The sequence below is a fragment of the Macaca fascicularis genome, chromosome 9 (assembly GCF_037993035.2).
Source record: "Macaca fascicularis isolate 582-1 chromosome 9, T2T-MFA8v1.1".
NCBI lineage: Eukaryota > Metazoa > Chordata > Mammalia > Primates > Cercopithecidae > Macaca > Macaca fascicularis.
In genome coordinates, this window is record NC_088383.1 from 54620527 (window position 1) to 54643784 (window position 23258).

At 42.0% G+C, this 23258-nt stretch overlaps 1 long non-coding RNA gene across 1 annotated transcript; it reads right to left on the reverse strand.

The window, feature by feature from the left end:
• Nucleotides 1–3034: 3034 nt before the first annotated feature.
• Nucleotides 3035–4696, reverse strand: LOC135964946 (uncharacterized). The gene is made up of 2 exons (XR_010577686.2): nt 3881–4696; nt 3035–3296 (listed from the first exon to the last, which is right to left on the reverse strand). It is a non-coding gene; the product is annotated as an uncharacterized lncRNA (long non-coding RNA).
• Between the last annotated feature and the right edge of the window lie 18562 nt (nt 4697–23258).

A 23258-nucleotide genomic window follows, 5' to 3' on the forward strand; every position in this document is an offset into this window, starting at 1 on the left:
ATTTTCTTGAAGAAGTTTGGTGCTGACATCTGCTAGAATTTCTTCACGTCTGTGAAGATTGCAAAAGACAGATACTGAGTATTTTGTTTTTTAACAAATGTGTCTAAATGACTTGCGTTGTTTAAATAGTGACCATGAGTCAATGAAAGATACAACAAACCATGTTTTAACTCTGAAAGTGTATTAGAGCCTATATGCTGTATACAGTTATAATTTTAAAATTGTTGTAAAGGGCCGGGCGCGGTGGCTCAAGCCTATAATCCCAGCACTTTGGGAGGCCGAGACGGGCGGATCACAAGGTCAGGAGATCGAGACCAGCCTGGCTAATACGGTGAAACCCCGTCTCTACTAAAAAAAAAAATACAAAAAACTAGCCGGGTGAGGTGGCGGGCGCCTGTAGTCCCAGCTACTCGGGAGGCTGAGGCAGGAGAATGGCGTAGACCCGGGAGGCGGAGCTTGCAGTGAGCTGAGATGCGGCCACTGCACTCCAGCCTGGGCGACAGAGCGAGACTCCGTCTCAAAAAAAAAAAAAAAAAAAAAAAAAAAATTGTTGTAAAGAAGTACATATATTTCTCAAGGATTTCTAACAAATAAGTAATTCAAACAAAGTAGGGAGGGAAGAGCAAAAGCTATTAATGATGTATGGATTAACAAGTCACACTTGTTGCCTTCTGAAATGGCTCTACTTCTAAGATTCTTAAAGATACCATTAGAAATATTTGTGTTTAGCCGAGGCACAGTGTCTCATGGCTGTAATCCCAGCACTTTGAGAGGCAGAGTCAGAGGATCACCAGAGGTGGGGAGATTGAGACCAGCTTGATCAACACGGAGAAACCTTGTCTCTACTAAAAATACAAAAATTTGCTGGACTTGGTGGTGCATGCCTGTAATGCCAGCTACTCGGGAGGGTGAGGCAGGAGAAACACTTGAACCCTGGAGGCCGAGGATGCGGTGCGCCAAAATCGCGCTATTGCACTACAGCCTGGGGAACAAGAGCGAAATTCTGCCTCAGAAACAAAAACAAACAAACAAACAAAAAGAAATATTTGTGTTTAGGCTGGGGTCGGTGGCTCACACCTGTAATCCTAGCACTTTGGGAAGCCGAGGCTGGCGGATCATTTGAGATCAGGAGTTTGAGACCAGCCTGCCCAACATGGTGAAACCCCGTCTCTACTAAAAATACAAAAATTAGCCGCGCGCGGTGCTGGGCGCCTGTAATTCCAGCACTCAGGAGGTTGAGGCAGGAGAATCGCTTGAACCTGGGAAGCGGAGGTTGCAGTGACCCGAGATTGTGCCACTGCACTTGAGGCTGGGTGACAGAGCAGAGCAAGACTCCATCTCCAAAAAAAAAAAAAAAAAAAAAAAAAAAAAGGCCAGCAGTGGTGGTGTGGTGGTTGCTCACCCCTGTACCCAGCACTTTGGGAGGCTGAGGACGGCGGATCAGCTGAGTTCAGGAATTGGAGAGCAGCCTAACCCACATGGCAAGAAACCCCGTCTCCACTAAAAATACAAAACTTAGCTGGGCGTGGTGGTGGACGCTTGTAATCCCAACTCTTTGGGAGGCTGAGGCAAGAGAATTGCTTGAATCTGGGAGGAGAAGTTTGGAGTGAGCCGAGATCCCACCATTGCACTCCAGCCTGGGCGACATAGGGAGATTCCATCTCAAAAAACAAAGAAAGAAAGAAAAGAAAAGAAAAAAATACTTGTGTTTCAAGAGTAACTACATGAAATGTTAAAGATGCTAATTCGCTGGACCAGAGTAACCATTGGACTGTGTATAAATATATTAAAACATCATGTCTTACTCCTTAAATATGGACAGTAAAATAAATAAAATGAAGCTTGTATTTAGTAAACCAGTTACAGCAAACAAACAAACAAAAAAAACACTGTCTCTCAAAGACATTTTCAAACATTTCTATTGAACACTCTTATACATTTCACCCATTATCTGAGAAAAATTAAGCATTTGGCACCAAGGAATCATTCAGAACAACAACTCTCAGGGGAGAAGGAGACAGCTGAGATCAAAGAGAACTTAATCATCTCCTAAGGCATTTTGCTCCTAAAATCGTGGCCAAGGCATCAGAAGTAGGGCCTGCCCTTTTGGTCTTCCACCCAACACTTCAGGCTGACCAAGGTGTTATTCTTCACCACTTTATGAATTATATTTTCTTTCAACCCTGTGTTTACCATTCCCTATTTCACAACTATGCCTTTATGTGGAGTGGAAAAACTGCACAAAATACTTTGTTCCAAGGTGACCTCTAAGGATAATACCAAAGATTGCAATCAAGGAAAGTTAATTTACTGAGTGCCAGAATGTGCAAAGGAGTAGAAGTGCCTGACCCTTATTTCAGTTTAAGTTGTAATCTTATCAAAAATAATTAAACTAAATATTTCTATATAGAGGAATGCTGACAAACAATTGTATAACAGTATCACTGTCTAAATTATGAAGCTTCAAGATACTTGGCAGAAAAATTAATAGATCAGGTTAACTACATAAGAATATTAAGGGGAAAAGGAACCATATAAAACCAAAAATCAGGCCAGGCATGATGGCTCATGCTTGTAGTCCCAGCACTGTGGGAGGCAAAGGTGGGCAGATCACTTGAGGTCAAGAGTTTGAGACCAGCCTGGCCAACATGGTGATACCCCGTCTCTACTACAAATACAAAACTTAGCTGGGCGTGGCGAGATCATGAAAGGTCATACTTGGGAGTCTGAGGCTGGAGAATTGCTAGAACTCCGGAGGCACAGTTGCAGTGAGTCCAGATCATGCCACTAACTGCACTCTAGTTTGGGCAACAGAGTGAGAATCCATCTCAAAGAAACAGAAAACAAAAGAAAAACAAACAAACAAAAACCCCCACCAAAAAAAACAGGGGAGTGGTATGAATTGTCCTAGACTAACATTTTAAAAGTAAGTTCATTTACTAACATCATTTTCCAAAATTGTCTAATCTAGTTAGCTTTGGCTTCCCCCAATCTTATGAATCTGTCTCACTAAAAATTATGCTTTTGAGGCAAATTAATGATCTTCATTTATTTTCTGTGATTCTGTCTTTGACGTACTTGCTTAATTTATCTGACAGAGATTCTCTAGCTTTTAATTCTTCTAGATGTAGTTTCTTATATGTTTCCAATTCTGCTGTATTATAGTCTGCTTGTGAAGTGTTTGCTTTGTAGAGTTGGAATTCCAGATTTTCAATTATAAGTTCCATCTGACTTTACATGGAAGCAATGTTATCTTCTGTTAACTACTGTAGCTCTTCTTGAGATGTTTCTTGTGTCTAAAACAAATTAAAAGGGTACATAAAAAATGATAGCCTGAATAACTATTGTATATTTGTTTCTTTTTGTTTTGGGTCAGTGATCTAGAGAGCATTTTTAACTATATGAAAAAAGAATCTCAAGTTTAATATATTTATTGTCAGTATCAGCTAAGTTAATAATTTAATCTGAATTATAAAAAAATGAAATCATATTTATGGTAGTACTCATGAAATGTAACACTCCAAAGAATAACAGAATCAATTTAAATACTAAAAAGTTGAACAATATAACTTAAGAATATTTTAAGAGTGTAGTATAATTTTTAAATCACATTTTTCTTTCTCTATTAGTCTTGTTTTATGCCAACTGATTTTAGTAATCAAATGATTCACTAATGAGAATCATTATTATGGAAGATCAGTTTAGTTACAGTAATGGTGGCAAGTGAAATATTTAGAGAGAGAAACAGATATCACCTTCCTTCTAGAAATCTACCAAACAAATTGCTATAAGAGAAGTAGAGGAAACACATAGAATGTTTATATCCAAACTATAATTTGCAGTGAAATGAATGAAGGCACATTATGGATAATAAACTAACCTGTAAAAATAGATTGACTTTTTCTAATTGTTCTATTATCTCCTGCCTTGCTCTTCTTCAACCTCCTGTTTATGGTGTTCCAATAGACCACGTTCTAACATATTCATTTCCATGTGACTTTTGAGGTTCACTACTTCTTCTTCCAACCTCTCCTGATCCATCTGTAGTGTTTCACATTTATTTTGCATCATTTTCATATATAATGCCTGTTGAAGAACTTCAATCTATCCATCCACATGTCGATCTTCTGAAGATGCAATTTCCACTGCTTCTACAGGATCAAACAATAAGGTTTGGTAATGAAGAAGGAAGACTGAGAATAGTCTAACATAAAAGTAGTAATTTTTAGTTGTAATAAAGTTCAGACACAGAGCCAAACCATATCAAAATGTAAATTACACTTTTAGCTGGGGGACAAGATGGTCAACCAGATGCAGTCAGGAAACACCTCTTCCACAGAAAGAAAACAAAATATTAAGTAAATCGTCACACTTTGAACAGATCTTTGGGAAAAAAAGAAACACATGAAGTCAATAGAGCGGCAATACAGACACGGAGTTTGAAGAGGGAGGAAGCTAGGAAGCCAGACGGAGTCACCAGACACCAGGACCAGCTCTTGGTCCAGAACGGGACCTAAGGAAGGAGAGAGTGAAGGAACTATGGGTCACACACGCTTGCCGTGGACCCCTAAGATCCTAGCTACAAGAGATCCCATGATCCACACAGACATTTGAACTGGCAGAGGGCACTGCCAGGAGAGTAGGGAGAGGCGGAGCTCAAACATGCATGGAGCCCAAAAGGTTTCATGCATGAGGCAGCTGTAGCAAAATACAGGAATAGGCACCCATTCCTCAAGGCTCTCCCCCTTTCTCTGCATGACTCTAGTCCCTGCTGACAGCTGGACCAGGAGAGAGCAGGGCTGCCTTTCCTGAGGGTCTGAAGTGCATCTGATCTGTACAGCCCCTTTTCTGCCGGGGCCTTCCCCAGTTGATGCCTGGTTGCTCCCTCAAGGGTGTACACGTAGCACAGCCTCCACTGTACCACCTGAGTGTTTTTCTGGCAGACCAAAAGCAGTTTTCCTGCTTCAGCACAGCTTATCCCTGAGGTACAAGAGGATACAGCTACAAGACCTGTCCCAGCTTCCCAGAGTTTGAGCACAGTTAAGGGGTATTGAGCTCATAACTGTGGCCCGAGCTCAAGTTGGGGTGGCGCTCCTACTCTCAGAACACTGAGAAGAGTGAGGCACAGGAAAAAACAAATAACTCCATCAAAAAGTGGGCAAAGGATATGAACAGACACTTCTCAAAAGAAGACATTTATGCAGCCAACAGACACGTGAAAAAATGCTCATCATCACTTGAATCAGAGAAATGCAAATCAAAACCACAATGAGATATCATCTCACACCAGTTAGAATGGCGATCATTAAAAAGTCAGGAAACAACAGGTGTTGGAGAGAGTGTGGAGAAATAGGAACACTTTTACACTGTTGGTGGGACTGTAAACTGGTTCAACCATTGTAGAAGACAGTGTGGCAATTCCTCAAGGATCTAGAACTAGAAATACCATTTGACCCAGCCATCCCATTACTGGGTATATACCCAAAGGATTATAAATCATGCTGCCATAAAGACACATGCACATGTATGTTTATTACGGCACTATTCACAATAGCAAAGACTTGGAACCAACGCAAATGTCCATCAACGACAGACTGGATTAAGAAAATGTGGCACATATACACCATGGAATACTATGCAGCCATAAAAAAGGATGAGTGTGTGTCCTTTGTAGGGACATGGATGCAGCTGGAAAGCATCATTCTCAGCAAACTATAGCGAGAACAGAAAACCAAACACCGCATGTTTTCACTCATAGGTGGGACTTGAACAATGAGATCACTTGGACACAGAAAGGAAAATATCACACACCAGGGCCTATTGTGGGGTAGGGGGAGGGGAGAGGGATAGCATTAGGAAACATACCTAATGTAAATGACTATTTAATGGGTACAGTACCCCAACATGGCACATGTATACATATGTAACAAACCTACATGTTGTGGACATGTATCCTAGAACATAAAGTATAATTGAAAAAAAAAAAACCACACATCTTGGCTGGAATACCATAAGCAGTGAGTTTTATCTCAACAACAGTAGAAAAGCAACCAGATACAGAGTAAGCAGGAAAAAAATAGAGAACTTAGAGGACTCCATACGTTAACTCTATAGTTGTGAGTTTTTAAAATAATAACCATTTAAGCCCTAAATTTTCCTGATGTAATTTTGCCTTTTTATTTTAAAATGTCCAAAAGAAGCATTATACTATGTAGCCATGAGGAGTCCAAGAAACCTAGCATATCTGAATGTTGGAGAATCCCATTCTGTTTCTTATTAATATCTAGAGAGCAAAGGAAATTCTATAAATCTTGTAAGAAAATGCCAGGAGGTTAGCCCAGTGTTTTAGATAGTGGCAACTAAGCTAGTGTCACTTTTTAGAAACAAGTAAGGGGGAAACGTCACACAAATTCAAAGGAGCCCAAGATAAAAACGTTCATATAAAATATAACCTTGCTGTGTAAATCAAACAAAATATAAAACTATGTGTGCAAACTAGAAAATAAATGCTTCACAAACAGAAGGTAAGTTCTGTAGAAACCAAGAGTACACAATCCAGAAAGATGTTTGTCTTTATAGCAGAAAGGACTTACCAGAAATGACAAAAAAGCTTTCATTGTTCTAGGAGGGATATATGGTCTTTTATTAAAGGAGCCTTATTCAAACCAGACCTCAACATACCAAAAATCATGTATCAAATAACTGAGGTTTAAACTGAAAGAAGACTCACCAGGGCAGAAAGGGTGACTTATAGAAGCAGAGCGCTAAAAGGTATGAAGTGAAGACTGCATGCATGCTCCAAGAATCACCAATTCCTTCCAATTGTAAACTTTGCAGGTCCCATTTATGACACCATATGTGTAAACCTAAACAGCAAACAAAGAGTCTCTGAAGTAAAAAATATTTACGTGGAATAAATTATTGTAATGAGAATGTAAATGTCATAGTAAACCATGTGCATATTAATAGAGGTAAAGAAGAACAAAATTTTAATGTGGAGGATTGCATAGTTGTTTTTGAATTAATTATTCTTGGCTGCAAAGATCAGTAACAAGGGTGATGAGTCTGAGGTTAGACCAGCAGTTTCTGGGCCTGTGTCACTGCAGGTGTCTTTTCTGTGTAAGGCTGCAATGCCCTTTGTGCAAGGTTGCGGTTTTTTAAGTCTTTTCTGATAGTTTTTATCAGACATATAAACATGACAATCCTCTAATGATGGCCTTCTTGGGTATATTTGACCAGGTTTTCTTTTTTTTTTTTTTTTTTTTGAGACGGAGTCTCGCTCTGTCGCCCGGGCTGGAGTGCAGTGGCCGGATCTCCGCTCACTGCAAGCTCCGCCTCCTGGGTTTACGCCATTCTCCTGCCTCAGCCTCCGGAGTAGCTGGGACTACAGGCGCCCACCACCTTGCCCGGCTAGTTTTTTGTATTTTTTTAGTAGAGACGGGGTTTCACTGTGTTAGCCAGGATGGTCTCGATCTCCTGACCTCGTGATTCGCCCGTCTCGGCCTCTCAAAGTGCTGGGATTACAGGCTTGAGCCACCGCGCCCGGCCTGCCCAGGTTTTCTTAGTCTTAGTGAGACCATTTTGATTCTGATAACTTCCAGAGGGGTAAGGTGTACACGAGAGCAACATACCTTTTGTTTAATTTTGCTGTCAATGTTAAAGTTTTCTAATACAGAGTATATTAAGAAAAAGAAGGAAATATAATTAACCAATATTTATATTTAAATTTAAAGATTACCCTGGCCTTTATTGGGAACCTGATAAGATCTGATTTATTTCAGCATGAGTGTGCATAAATTTTACATCAGATAGAGTTTCTGTGCAATGGGAATATTGTAAGATTGTTCATTTTGTTAATTTGATCATTTTAAAACCATATTAAATGAAAATAAAACATATAGAATATTTTGGCTTTAATCCCCATCAGAGACAAACAAACAAAAACATAAACAATGGAATCCATTTAAATTTAGCCATTAATATAAATTGAATTTTATCCTGCTAATAAAACAATAATTTACAACTCAAACTTTATGCATTAAGTCAAAAAATTAAAGAAGGAAAAATTACAACATTAGATCCTAGAATAAAGTATTTGATGATTACACATGCAAAATAGCATAATTTAAAAATTCTTAGTAAAAAAGGAAAATTCTGCAAATATACTAATCAAGAAAAAACATTAGAAGTATTTCAATAAAGGTAAAGTTAAAAGATGGAGGGGACTGGGCTCTCACAATTCACCACTGTGTGAGATGGCTGAGTAGGAACCAAAACAAGGAAGAGAAGAAAAACAGGAAAGAAGCTGATTCAAAGAATCTGAATTGTAGCTGTTCACAGATGACATGGATGTAAACTAGAAATGGAAGAAAATCTATTTTAACATGCAGAACATGAACTGTTAGAAACACAACATCCAGAAAATTGGGTAAATGCATGGTCAACATACTACTCTTCAGTAGTAATAATGGATGAACAACAGGAATAACAACAGCATAACACAGACAATCAACGTCTATCTTGATTATCAAATGTACCAAAATACACATTTACAAGACATGTCTAGGCCTGCAAAAACTCATAAAACTTTACTGAATGACACACACAAAAAAAGACATGTTTTAAGACAAATCAAATCCTTGGATCAGAAAAGTTAGTAAAATAAAGATCTTTACGACACAAATTTAGTGTACTTTAAACCTGAAGTCAACATATTTCCAAAAAAGTCTCTTATGTATTAATCAAGAGACAAAATTATAGTAAAAGGAAACAAAATGGAGGGCTTGTCAAGTTTGATAGAAACTTATATGTATAATATAGTTTGGCTATGCCCCCACGCAAATCTCACCTTGCATTGTAATAATCCCCATGTGTCATGGGCGGGGCTAGGTAGAGATAATTAAATCATGGGAGTGGTTCCCCTATACTGTTCTCGTGGGAGTGAATAAGTCTCATGAGATCTGACACTTTTATAAATGGGATTCCCCTTGCAAAAGCTCTCTTGCTTGTCATCATATAAGACATGACTTTGCTCCTCATTTGCCTTCAGCCACGATTGCCAGGGCTACCCAGTCATGTGAAACTGTGAGTCAACTAAACCTCTTTCCCTGATAAATTACCCACTCTCGGGTATGTCTTCATTAGCAGTGTGAGAACAGACTAATACGATGTATTATCTTAAACTTCTAAATGAATCAAATACAAAACACATACCAAACAATATTGAAATAAAATGACCTTAATACTACTTAAAACAAAATAAACAAAGACTCAAAAAATGACCCAAAAATGAAAATAAACTTCATAACCCCATAGCTCCTAAGAATTCTCTCACCTGCCTTCTGGTCTTAGGCTCCGGGAGATTGCAAATGACCTGCTTTCTTTCTGATCCCAGGCTGTGCTCCCCCTGTCAGATAGTAAATCCCAGGTAACATACCTGCTGTCTGTAGATCTGAGCTTTCTTCTTGGACACCTTATACCCACAGTCCTCCAGGTGCAAGAGCAGGGTATCCATTCCCTTGGCACATCCGACTGCCATGGGGTGTCCCTGCAGGAGGTCGTCAATGTACTGGAGCAACATGCAGCCTAGGTCTCTAACGGCAACCAGTTTCTGGCTCTCAGGGGCTAGTCTGATGCTAAAGAAAGCGTCCTTCAGGTCTAGGCAGGTGAACCCACTCTCCTTAGCTGGCAGCAACCCCAACAACATGTACAGGTTAGGTACCATTGGGTGCAAAGTCACTATAGCTTGGTTGACCAAGTGCAAATCCTGTACCAGACTGTAGTCTTTGGTCCCTGGCTTGGGAACAAGCAGGAGGGGAGTGTTCCATGGAGACTGACAAGGGACTATAATTCCAAAAGCCTTCAGGCATTTGAGATGGACCTGGATACCTTCAGGAGCTTCTCTGGAAACTGGCTACTGTTTTTGCCTGACTAGCTGGGACCCAGGCATAACTTCCATGAGTACGGGGACTTAGTTGATTGCCAACCCTGGAAGGTTGTCTTCCGCCCACAACTTTGGTCACCACTTAGCCAGAACTGGTCCTATCTCCTGGCCTGGCTCAGTTAAGAAGAGTCTCCATTCCTCCTCCCGAGAAACCATAAGAGCCATGATGACTCCCGTTCCAGGTAGCTTTAGCTGTAAAGAACTGTGCTTTGTAAAAGAGATGGTGGCTCTCAGCTTGCTAAGTAAGTCCCTTCTTAGCAAAGCAAGGGGCAGTCAGGCATGTACAGAAACTGGTGAATCACTTCATGCTCCCCAACAGTGCAGGTCCAGGGCAAACAGAAAGCTTGCTTTGCCAAAACCCCTGTGGCTCCAATTATATCACCAGTCTTTGTGGATAAGGGGGCAACTGGGGTGGTTACTACTGAATGTTCAGCACCAGTATCGACAAGAAACTCAATGTCCTTGCCCCCGACTGTCATCCTGACCATGGGCTCTTTGGGGGCACATGAGCCTGGCCCCCTCAGTCCAGTAACCCTTCTGCCAGATTGAACAAGGCCCCTTCATCCTTGTCTAAGGCCTCCTGTTCAGAGTCACCTTGTTTCACTTTCAACTGGGGGCACTTGTCCTTCCAGTGTCTTATTTCCTTACAGTCTCCCTTCTTTAACCCTTCCAGAAGGGCTTCCCTGTATCAGTTTAGACTTTGCATACCCTGTCTTTCATTTGGGTCCCACTGGGGGTCTGTTCCTGGTAATTGGATCCTCGTATACTCTTGGGGCTTTGGTAATCAGCTGGAACATGTTTTTCCAGCCACTTAGTTGCTGCTTGGAGCACTCTCTTCCTTTCCTCTGTGTTAAAGAGGTATGTGAGCAACTGGTGGCAATCAGCCCAGGTGGGGTTGTGGGTCTGGGTAACAGCTTGGAGCAAATCAATTGTAGCTTGAGGCTTTTCAGTATAGCATGGGGTATTGTTTATCCAATTGAGGAGATCAGCAGAGGTGAAGGGTTGGTACACCAAGGCATGCCTTTCCACCATATGCCCATCCTCATCTACCCCAGTATACCATTGCTCTCTCAGGGGCATTTGTATCCCAGTTCTAGGCCTTAAACAGGCTGCCAAGGAAGGGGTTTCCTGAGGTCTCGCATCCTTTCTTTTCCACTCTGGGTGGCCTAGGGCTGTGTAGGCCTTGTGGAAGCTCAGGCACAGTGGGCTCAGGAGTAGGAGGTCTTCCTTTTTGGTGAAAGTAGGGGGTCACTGGCACCATTTCTTGCCATGAATCCTCTGATGTCGGGTAGGAGAGGACTTTAGGAGCCGACTCCCCTTGGCGAGTACAGGGGGATTCTTCCTTGGCTGTCTGTTCCTTTGCCGCTAGTACTACTGTTGCCTGTCCTCTTAACCACTGTGGGGGTCTAAAACCAGCTGTAACCAAGTGTCTATGTACGTAAACTGGTCTGGGTATCTGGACTTATGAGTTACCTTGTGCCATACCTTTGAAACAAGGGACCTGACTAGGCTTCCTTCAGATGGCCAACCCACTTCTAATGCCAGTCAGTCTATCTCACACAAAGTTCTAAGCTTTCCTGCTGTCATAGTAACTCCACAGTCTCCAATAAATGCTTTCTTAAAAATTTTTAACACAGTTCCTAGCAGAGAGGTCTTACTTTATGTTCTACCCATCTTCCTCCCAAGATAAAACAACACTCACACCACAAGAAGGAAAGGGTTAAGGGGTCACTCCTTTGCCTCACCTGTCTGAAACTCAAGCACTTACTCACTTTCACTTTCCTTTTTGCAAACAAGTCAAGTCAAATCAATACTGAGATCAAAGTACCAATAAGGGCACATCTTGGGTGATCAGGCCATGCTTCCACTCAAATGGAGCAGACAAGTTCCCAGGACTGGTCCTCCCAGATTCCAGATGTCCAGACTCCAAGCGCTGGTTCCTTCCTGGTGTTCAGCCGCTGTGTTGATCCTCCACAGGGGCCTACCATGCACTGCTCTGACAAAGGGTTCCACCGGGGCAAATGCCTACCTGGGAGCACTCTCAGGATCCGCATCACTCAAGCTGGCAGGAGTCCCCTACAGGGATGCTCAATAGGGCAGGCCTAAGCCAACTAAGGGGCTGCCTCAACCATCCATTAATCACCTCACTTCCCAATCAGGGAACCAAGAAATGTAGCAAGACTAGCCACAGACAAAACCCCTCAGACACCAGGTTAAAGAAGAAAGAGGCTTTATTTGACCAGAAGAATTGGCAGGCTTGTGTCTCAAGAACCGAGCTCTCCAAAGAAAGAGTTCCTGGCCCTTTTAAGGGCTTACAAATCTAAGGGGTTCACGTGAAAAGGTCATGACAGATTAAGATCCACAGATAGCACATGTGGTTAGAGTGGGGGGTTAATCTTTAACCTCAGGAGAAATGGCCTCTGTCCTCAATAGGCGGCAGAGATCTCCCTCACTCCCACATATCACACACATGTGTTGATAAATCTAATCACATGACCCTTGCTCTGTGAGAAGCACTGGGAAAGGTTGGGGAACAGTTAACCACTCAGATATAATGAGCATTTCAACTGCACTCACTCCACCCAGCCTTCAGGTGAGAAGTCCCTAGGTTCTTTCACAGCCCATGCTCTGTTTTTATGCAGCCTGTCTACAGTGGACAGTAAAGTGTCCATTGTGGAAATAGATTTTTTTAAAGTTAGATAATAGGTTATGCTCACACATTTCACATTGGTGCAACTAAAATACAATAATTTATCTTTTTCCATTGCTATTACTTTTTGTTCAGAGATATCAAAAAAAAGACTGGTGTACAGTGTCAGAAAATATTATTTGTATTTTGTCTTATGTACACTGTGAATAGTAGCAACTCAGTGCTGATGAAATAGCCCAATGACCTTACAAGGTATCAGTTAGTTTTTCTCTTTTCTCTCTGATTATGTGCGTACTTAGTCATTGTGCTCATGCCTAATTTTTTAGAACCCAATGTTGGCTGCTTCACCGACAGGTATCAAATCACATTCCACACAACATCAAAGAGGAAACGTCAAGCCAATAGCACATAGAATATTTGAATAAAAACCATTGCTTTTTAGTTCAGAGAACATTCTCCCCAGGTGTTCTCTTTAAATCATATTGATTGAAACTCTAATATATGGCCACCCTACGCAGAGACAACTCTCTGACTCACAGAAGAACACAAGAGAACATGCATGAGCATGGCTGTTGTTACTTGTACTGTTTCACAGGACCTGACAAAAAGGCTGTCAGCTTCTGCACTGGAACAGGGTGTCATGATAAACCTGTCATATTGAGAACACTCATCACAGATGCACAAGAATATACATGCAGTCCAAGGGCAGTGTGCTGGACAAGATAATTAAGTAAAATAACTTCCTATTTTTAGATTTGTACAATTTATTATATTATTATACTAAAGCTAAACATAGAAAGTGATTAAATTCATCATCTTGTATAAGAACAAAAATAGCCCTTAAATGATGGTTTTGTTTTTGCTTTTTTTTTTGTTTGCTTTGTTGTTTTGTTTTGTTTTGTTTTGTTTTGTTTGACACAGAATTTCACGTTTTTGTTGCCCAGGCTGGAATGCAGTGGCACAATCTCGGCTCACTGCAACCTCTGCCTCCCAGGTTCAAGCGATTTTCCTGCCTCAGCCTCCCAAGTAGCTGGGGTTACAGGCACCTGCCACCAAGCTTAGCTTCGTTTTTGTTTGTTTGTTTGTTTGTATTTTTAGTAGAGACGGGATTTCACCATGTTGGCCAGGCTAGTAACGAACTCCTGACCACAGGTGATCCACCCACCTTGGCCTTCCAAAGTGCTGGGATTACAGGTGTAAGCCATTGCGCCTGGCCAAATGAGGTTCAAAAAATATTACTACAGATGCATAAATAACTTATTTAAATACAAATAACACATCTAAAACACCAAAATGAAGCATGACAATTTTATGTAATAATTGAAAAGGCTTTTTATAAGTATAAAATAAAACATAAGCATAATTTAGAACAGTAATAACAACACATTTGCATGTCCGTTTGTTTTTTTGAGACAGAGTCTCGCTCTATCACCCAGACTGAAGTGCAGCGGTACAATCTCAGCTCACTGCAACCTCTGGCTCCTGGGTTCAAGCATTTCTCATGCCTCACCACACCCAGCTGTACACCACCACACCCAGCTGATTTTTGTATTTTTAGTAGAGACAGGGTTTCAACATATTGGCCAGACTGGTCTCAAACTCTTGAACTCATGATCCACCCACCTCGGCCTCCCAAAGTACTGGGATTACAGGCATGAGCTATCGCACCGGGCCTGCATGTTTTATTTTTTCAGAAAGTTTAAACAGATACAAAGTCAAAATTGATTAGAGACTAAATAATGGATTATAATTTATTTTGTAAGGAAATAATTCAGTTTAAAAACATCTCCAAGAAATCAAAACTAACAAAAAAAAGAAATTTAAAATGCAAACAAATATTACCTAAAAATAAAAGTTCTCAATTCGATTTATAATTTGTGAACTGTGATTAGATATGGGTTGAGAAGTTTATATAGATCATTTCACCAACTACTGAATAGGCAGTAAATATTTCCATAACATTTTTCTGAGGGTGTCAATTGAGAGAGAATTTCACAGCAGGTAAAATAAGAGAAGAAAACTGAAAAAGCTCCCAAGAGTATGTGGAGGCAACACTATGACCCATTTCTTTCCCTGAAATGGCAAAAACAAAAGTGCAGTACCCTGGGTGAGATTCTGCTCGTGAGAGAAAGCACCCCGAGGAGGCTCACGTGGGTGTGAAGAACATCATTTAGATAAAAGGCTACAAAAACGACATGCTGTGTATCAGAAGGTGCTGCTGTCCTTTCCTGCCCACTACCACTGGGCAGTGCAGTTATGTTGTTATCTTGTCCAGCCCACCACCCTGTCAGGTGAAGATTTTGTCCAGCCCACTGCCACTGGACTGTATGTAAGGCGATATTTAGCCTGCTGCCACTGAACCATTTCTGTACATAAGATGGCCGTGCTCCAGCCTGCCACCACCGAACACTTACCCCTATGTTTAAACTTCTACTAAACCTGGTATCTCTTTTGCTGGCTCTGAGACTCTTTTTTGGCTACTTGAACCTGGTGCCTTCCCTATTGAAGTTAATAGGAGTTTGGCACAACAAGTAGCCCATCAGCACAATAAAACTAAGATCAGGGAAGGGGAAATCCATGGGGGGAATCCCAGCCTGTCTATCCACTTTGTTGTTGAGCTCAATAGCCACTATCCCTGAAGGATGGGCCCCACTGCATAAGTACAAGGACATCCTGACAATGCTGAAGGATCTGGAGGAGTTTTTGCAGGGTGGGTATTTGACTGAGCAAGAGTCAGATACTAGAGTGGAAGCAGCCATGGCTGGCTGGCAACTTCCAACTATGCTCCAAGCATCCAGGGAGGCTCTGCTCACAGCGCAGGCAAGGGTTCATCGGTTCAGGATGAACTGTCATTAGAGAGAGATGCCAGACAAAACGGAGACCATGGATTGTTAGGTAGCCTGTTTGAAGGGTCAGCAACTCTTACGCACACACAGGAAACAGACCCACAGTACTTGCCCTCACTAGAAGATTACAGTGCACCAGAATGCATGGCTGCATTGCAGTGCAATTGGTGACTCTGAGAAATACGTTCAGACAGAAGGTGAGAGAGTTGTTTGCAGGGTGCCTTCTCCATCTATGGGACATGGAGGTGGAGGGCATTATACTCTCCAAACTGCAGATGAGTAGAATGGCATTCATCATAAACCACCTGGCCCTGAAGGCCATGTCTTGGTGGCACCTGTAATGGGGATCAGACTATCTCCCTCAGCTGGGTGGTTGTGGGCTGCAAGGTAGCCTGGCCAAATGAGGCTGATGTCCATGTCTTCTCCGTGATGGCAGGTTGTGGAGAAATTGAAATACATACTTCAGGAACTAGGGATAAGACATGCTACCTTTAAGGAGCATTACTGTGGGTCCTTACAATGAGTTCTCACTGCCAACATAAAAGATACTATCCTACAGTCAGTACTCAACCAAGAGTGTGTCTATCCTGTGCCCCCTGGTAGGACAGCCACGGTCTCAAACAGCCCTGGTGGCCACTGACTTAGGAGAAATGGAGAAAGTGCATGGGCAATAAGTGTGCACTGCCAGAATTAAAGACAAGGGAGCCAAAGGGAAGAACACAGCCATGGGGCCCATCCGGGTAACCCAGCGACAAATGTAGCATGACCTGGTCATGGCAGGGACACCAACCATGTAAATAGATAAGCAGCCTAGCACTGTTCTAGTCAGATTGAGGTGGAAACTCAAAAAGGGGCCTCAGGTTCAGCCTACAGGCTCTCCTGCAAATGACTGGCAGGTACCAACCTCTGTAGACTAGAATTAACGCCAAGGCCCTGAAAACCCACTAAAAGCAATGGATGGTGGCCAGGGTATCTGGGGACTGGAGGCCACAGAGACTGGAGGCTAACTATGTATTTGTCATCTAAGAAAAAACAGACTGCTTGCCCTATGACAGCAATAGATGGTTATGGAAGAGGGGCCATGAAAGCCAAACAGGTTGAACTAGAATTACAAGTTGAGAGACTGCCACCAAAACCCTATTTAGTATACATAGCTCCTATCATGGAATACATCTTGGAAGTGGATATTTTATCAGGCCTGACCTTGCAAACAACTGCCAGGAAATTTCAACTGAGAGTCAATATGGTAAAGCATTCAACTGGGGGAAAGTAAAATGGACACGGGTATAGTTGCCAACCCCACAGCAAGTAGTAGCACTGAAGCAATACCACCTGCAGGGGTGGGAATTAGGACATCCCAGGGACTGTTAAGGAGTTAGCCCAGGTAGACATTATAAGGCCAGGATACAGCCCATGCAACAGCCCTATATGACCTGTGTGAAAGCCTGATGGGACATCAAGAATGAAGATAGATAGCTGGGAACTAAATAAGATGGTTCCCCCAAAGTATGCAGCTGTTGTCAATATTGCCTCCCTTCTGACATGAGTAGGAGAATTTCTACACACATGTTTTTTGATCAATTTATCCAATGCCTTCTTCGGCACACTCATTACTCCAAAGAGTCAAGGCCAATTTGTGTTCACCTGAGAAGGAGAACAATGAACCCTCTCCACCTTGCTCCAGGGATACCATTCTGGAGGGGGTACAGATTTTCATTACATTGATAATATCATGCTAACTTTGAAGATTTTTTCCAGCTTACCAACTGCACCCCCCAGCCTGTGACCTTGACAACAGAGGGTAGGTGGTCAGCATGGACAAAGTCTAAGGTTGAGGCTTCTTAGTCAAATACTTTGGTGTCATCTGGTCAGGTAAGACTAAAGTTGTTCCATCTGCCTTTATGAATAGAGTGCAAGCCAACCCATGTCCTGCCACACCAAAGCAGTTGGAAAGCTTCTTAGGCCTGCTAGGGTATTATTTTCCTCCCCATTTGGAGAAATTTCTTAGGCCCCCTATACCACTTAGTCAAGAAGGGGACCTCTGGGATTGGTTCACAAGGAAAGACGATGCCTTTGAACAAGGTAGTCACAGTGAAACTGTGGTAGGCCAGGTCTCCAAAAGCTGAACAGGCAGGCCTCCATCACAAGTGTTTCAGCACTGACTGAGTGGTTAGGTTAAATATTAAAGGCTGAGAGAGCTGGTGCCCTTACACAGAGGCTGGATCAAGTAATAAAGGCCCATCAAGAGTCTTGCCCAGGTCTTCCTGGGCCTTGAAGCATGACAAGATAATGAAAGATTGCTAACATTCTTCATACTAAGACCCATTCAGGATTAAACAAGTTTTATTGGCAGTCAGAAGGAACTCCCCAAACCCCCACAACTTAGTGGGAGACAAGGTAAGTATAATCACCTTTGATAAGGGTAATGATCTTTGATAAGGGTAATCAACTTTGGCACCTGAACTTATCTAGATTTAGTACACTTACTGAGCCTCTGGAAGAAGGTCCCCAAGACTCAGACTTTAGTTATAGATTAGAAGAAATTAATTACTTATGTCTTTAGATGAATGCACAGTTACAGGTAGACACATAGCTTAGAAGCACTGGAAAACTTTGTAATTTTGAGTTAGTTTGGACATATTTTCACTGTCTTTTCCCTGTGCCTGGTTTGAGGAACAAACTCTCTTTCTCAGTTCATCTGCATCTCATTATTGGGCCGTGAGAATAAGCAGCCTGACCCTCAGTTTGGTCCAGGAACAAAACAAACACAAGCCTTGCGGGGAGGGTCTAGTGCAGGAACAGTCTTGTGAGGTGAAAATAGACAGGTACCCTGAGGGGTCTGGGTGGGACCCATGGCAAAGTCTAGGTCAGAAATGTGTGCCTTCAGGATTCTGGTCCCAACTATGGAAGGGAACTGAAGTTGGATAACGGTATAATGAAATAACTCTGTGCTGCATGTCATGCTCTGCGGTCGCTGGGGGATGTTGCAGAGTGGGTCCCAGTGCTGCCATGTGCCCAGTGTCCATGGCAGGTTGGCTGAAGGCTGCTATCTAGAGAATGAAGTCTGAAAGTGCCCAGACACAGACTATGACCAGATGGCATGCATGCCTGTCACAAAGGAGCACATTAACCAATAACCCCTTAAGCACAGAACTGTATTTGGTGCTTGGCCCTATCACCTATGTGGCAGCTGAAGGGCAGTCTTTGATAGAGGCCATTGACCTCTATAGGTTTCCTCCTTCATACAAGATGGACAGGACCCAATTCCTGACACACCTTTGCCTCAGCCTGAGACTCGTGGAAACCTAGTGTTTTCCTTGCCACAGGACCTGCCCACATTATTAGTGACCCTAGAAAAAGAAAACCAGTCCTCTAATGGTTCAATTTCCCACTCTATGGGGGAAGGGTCTAGAACAAGATATACAGTTCACACTTCTCCTGCATCCTACTCCCTCTCATACCTCCGGAATAATGAGTCCTGATCCTCTATTACTCAACGGGCAATCATCCTCATTGTGGATCATTGTAGTAGGCTTGGTGTCTTGCTCTGTCCTTCTGTGTCACAGAGGGGGCCAATACATTTGGTACTGTAAACCAGGCACCAGGCCATTGCCAAGGGTGTGCTCCAATAGAGCAACACAACTTTCTGTGTCTTGCTAAAGGGTCATGACTTGCCCTTGCTTGTATCCACTAAACATCTCATTTTCCACCCATAGATGATGTGCAGAAAACTTCTTTGCTGACTGGGCACAGTCAGTGACCTTTCTCCAGAACAAAATAGGTTGCTGATCTCATGGAGAGCTGCTCCTTTCCTCCACTAAGGGCCTGCCATGGCATAGCCAAGAGCAACTCCCAAGCGCTGGGAATAGCCTACCGGTTGTTATTGTATTCATGATTTCATTGTTGCTGTAGTCTGTCCTGCTGCTGTGGCATCTGGCTACAATGCTCCTTTGCATACCTTGCCCCAGGAAATTTTTTTAAAATGGCGTTATCAGAATGTGGGGGCCATTCCAGTATTCTGGGATGGGCTGTAGGGTAAACACAACTGAGAGCAATAACGGAAGCATACCCTGAGAATGACCTTGTATGGCAGATGCATCTGAATATGTGTTTCCTGCTAGGAAAACTGGGAGCAGCCACCTTGGAGATTCGTTCCTCATCTGTAAGGAATATTTGAGCCCCCGATCTGTCCTGTGGGATTGAAGTCCTGCATTTTATGTTAAATAAAGTTTGCCTTGAGGAGGTTATTAAGGGTAGGGTATAAGTGAAAATGCTGTATAACCTGCATGCTGTTAGCAAATGGTTGCAGTTCTCCTGCCTATCCTACTGGCACTGAGCTGCACAGTTATCTTGTCCAGCGTGCCACCCCCTAGACTGTATGTAAGGTGGGTACCTTGTCTGGCCCATCAGCTCTAGACTGTATGTGATGCAGATACCTTTTCCAGCCTGCCAGTCCCGGACTGTTTCTGTACGACAGCTCTCCTGCCCAGCTGATCACCACTGGACTCTCCCCAGCATGGAAACCCCTATTAAACCCCATGGATCATTTGCTGATGCTGAGTCTCTTCTTTAACCTCTTGAACCTGGTGCCTTCTTCATTGTAGTTAATGAGGTTTGGCCCAACATGATGTTATAAAGGTGACCAAAATTCAATAAACATTATTATCAATAAAATAAATCTTAAAAAAAAAAAAAAAAACCCAGCTTATCTGGAAACCATCACTCTCAGCAAACTAACACAAGAACGGAAAATCAAACACCACATGCTCTCACTCATAAGTGGGAGTGGAACAATGAGAACACATGGACACAGGGAGGGGAACATCACGCACTGGGGCCTGTCAGGGGATAGGGGCTAGGGGAGGGATAGCATTAGTAGAAATACCTAATGTAGCTGACAGGTTGATGGGTGCAGCAAATCACTATGGCACATGTATACCTATGTAGCAAACCTGTACATTCTGCACATTTATCCCAGAGCTTAAAGTATAATAAAAGAAAAAAAAGAAAAACAGCTTCTGTTGGCTTCTTACTCTTCCTTTTCTCACTTCCCTACTGTGCTTCCAGTGATCACCATTCCAATAACGTGTGCTAACCCTAGCCTAACCCTGAACCTAAACTTGCACTCATGTCAAGCATCATAATAATACAATTTAAAACAAACAGTAAACCTTTCAACAAATAAGATATAATACATGTGGCCAAAGATTAAGATATGTTATATTTCATGAATATAATTTTCTTATTATTAAACCATTATACTATCATAATAATGTCCATCATAGAGTCATAAACAACAATCAATTAAATAGCTCTTTAAGCACACCTCTAAAGAATGGACACATCATTTACATACGCAATTAAATTCTTGCGCATGTGGAAAGAGTGTATTTTGAACTTGAGGATTTTGATAACACCCTGTTCTAGTGCACAAAGGATGGCCTTTTTGTCAGACCTTGTAAAACAGCACAAGTAACAATAGCCATTCCCAACCACATGCTCATGTGTCTTCCAGTGCCTGAGAGATGTTTCTTCATAGAGTGGCCACAGGATACGGTTCTGGTCAATGAGGTTTAGAGAGAAGTTCCTGGCAATGATGGCCTTCTCTGAATTAAAGAGAAATGGCTTCATACCTAATTCCCTATGTCCTGTTAGCTTTACATTTTCTCCTCATTGCTGTTTGGAATATGGTTTGAGGAAATGAAAACAAACTGGTATTCAATAAGACCACTGCACTGTGGCATCAGTCCTGGGATGCTACCTATTCACAGTGAAAATAAGACAAATACACATATTCTATTCTGATACTATCCAACAGTCTTTTCTTCGTACATCTGAACACAAACTCGAAGCTACAGAGTGAGATGCATTATTGTATTTCAATTGTACCAATGTTAAATGTGTGAGCTACCCAACTTTGTTGCATCTATTTCCAAAAATTGACACTCCACTTTCTACTCTAGACAGGCTGGGTGAAAACGGAACATTGACTGTGAAAGAACCTGGGAACTTTCCTGCTAAACGCTGGTTGGAATGTTTGAGGATAAAATGCTCACTGCATCTGACTGGCCAACTGCTCCCCCATTTTTGCCAGTGCCTCTCACAAAGCCAGGACCACAGGACTACACTGATCCATAGGCTGGGTGGAAGTCAGGAAGGGCCCTGCCACCTGTGGGTCAGCTTCCCTGGAAAATCACCCATCTACGGTGGATTAAAACTAAGTTGAGGTTATATTTTGTGATCATCTCCCAAGATACTGGAGTATGAGTAACCACAGCACCTGCCAATCCTGCCTAGTACAGTCTCCCAAAGGCATCATCACCCCGAACATCTTGTCTGACAACATAATATCTTAAAGCTGTGCCCACAGAGTTTGCTTCAGCCACCACCTCATCTTCTCACTGCCCCGATCTAGGCCTGAGAAAGTACAACAAGCTCTGTTTCCCAACAGCTGATGGTCTGCACTACTGCTAAATAAGTCCCATAAGTCATAAAGACCCAATACCACTTCCCTAATCCTCAAAATGGACCACATTCCCCACATCCCCTTTTTATCTCTGTTACATATTTCCTTGAGATGACATCACCAGTAGCTACCCTATGACCTCAAAGTGATTTTTAAAAACTCACTTCCACTTTAATTCCAGAAGTGTTCCCCATATTTTCTTTCAGTAGGTCGTATCTACCTCTCTGAGAAAAACGTCATCATCGTGTTTCTCTGTCTCCACATCCGCCACAGAGCTGGCTACCTGGTTCAATCCTCTGGATCATGAGACTCTTTCCCTCTTATCTCAATTAAGTGGTCAGAATGTTGTATTTAAAGCTTTCAAATGGATACAAACTTCTCAGTTAAAACTACTTCTCATTGCATTAAAGAATTCCATCCCACTCATGAGAACCAAGAAAGCCCTGTGTGACATGACCTTGGGTGGAGAGAGCGCTGAGAAAGTTGCAGCCACAGCACAGGCGTAGGAGAAGAGTTGTAATGAATGTGGAGCTGAGGGTGAAGAGACAATGAGAAACTACAAATAATTAGAAAATAAAGCAGACAGAACTATGTCTTCTAAATTCATGGAGCCAATTGTGCTGCCTGGATACAGATGTTCTCTCGCTACATGTAGAAGTAATGTCACTTCTGGACTGGATGTTTCAGTCTCTTACCTGGAGCTCAAATACATTTCAATAGGAATACTTTACTACTAATTCTGGAGCACCGAATAAACACCCAGAATTGTCTTGGTTATTAGTTTACTCTATAGATGTGTTAAAACAACGCCTTGATTCGTGAGGCCTCACAAGTTTTCACCTGATTCAACTGTTACAGTATAGTCAGAAAACCTTATGATGCTACTTATAAAAAGAGAATGGAACAATTAAAAATGGCTTCAATACAGTTCTTCAATTGAGTAGAAAAAATGGAATGTATACATTAAATAAAATATAACTTGTTATACTTACCAGGGAATTACATCTTTTAATTAATTTCTGAATACCATTAAATTTCATAAAAGTGTCATTAGTAGATTATATGAACAGAACTATTAGCAGAATATATAAACAAAACCTAATGAATGCTGGAACGTGTAAATCATGTAGTAGTTCTCACATGAGTAATAGGCAAAAAACACAGGACTTCTACTAAGGGAGACATATTTTTGAATACATGAATTCAATGTAGAGACCATCAATTTATTTCATTATCTGTGAGGTTTCTAGATTGCTATTAAAACATCAACTCTTTTAAAATAATCTGTTTTGTTCTAATATTTTCTGTTTCTTCTTCTCATTCTCAAGATAGGAACTCTCTCTCTCTTGCTTG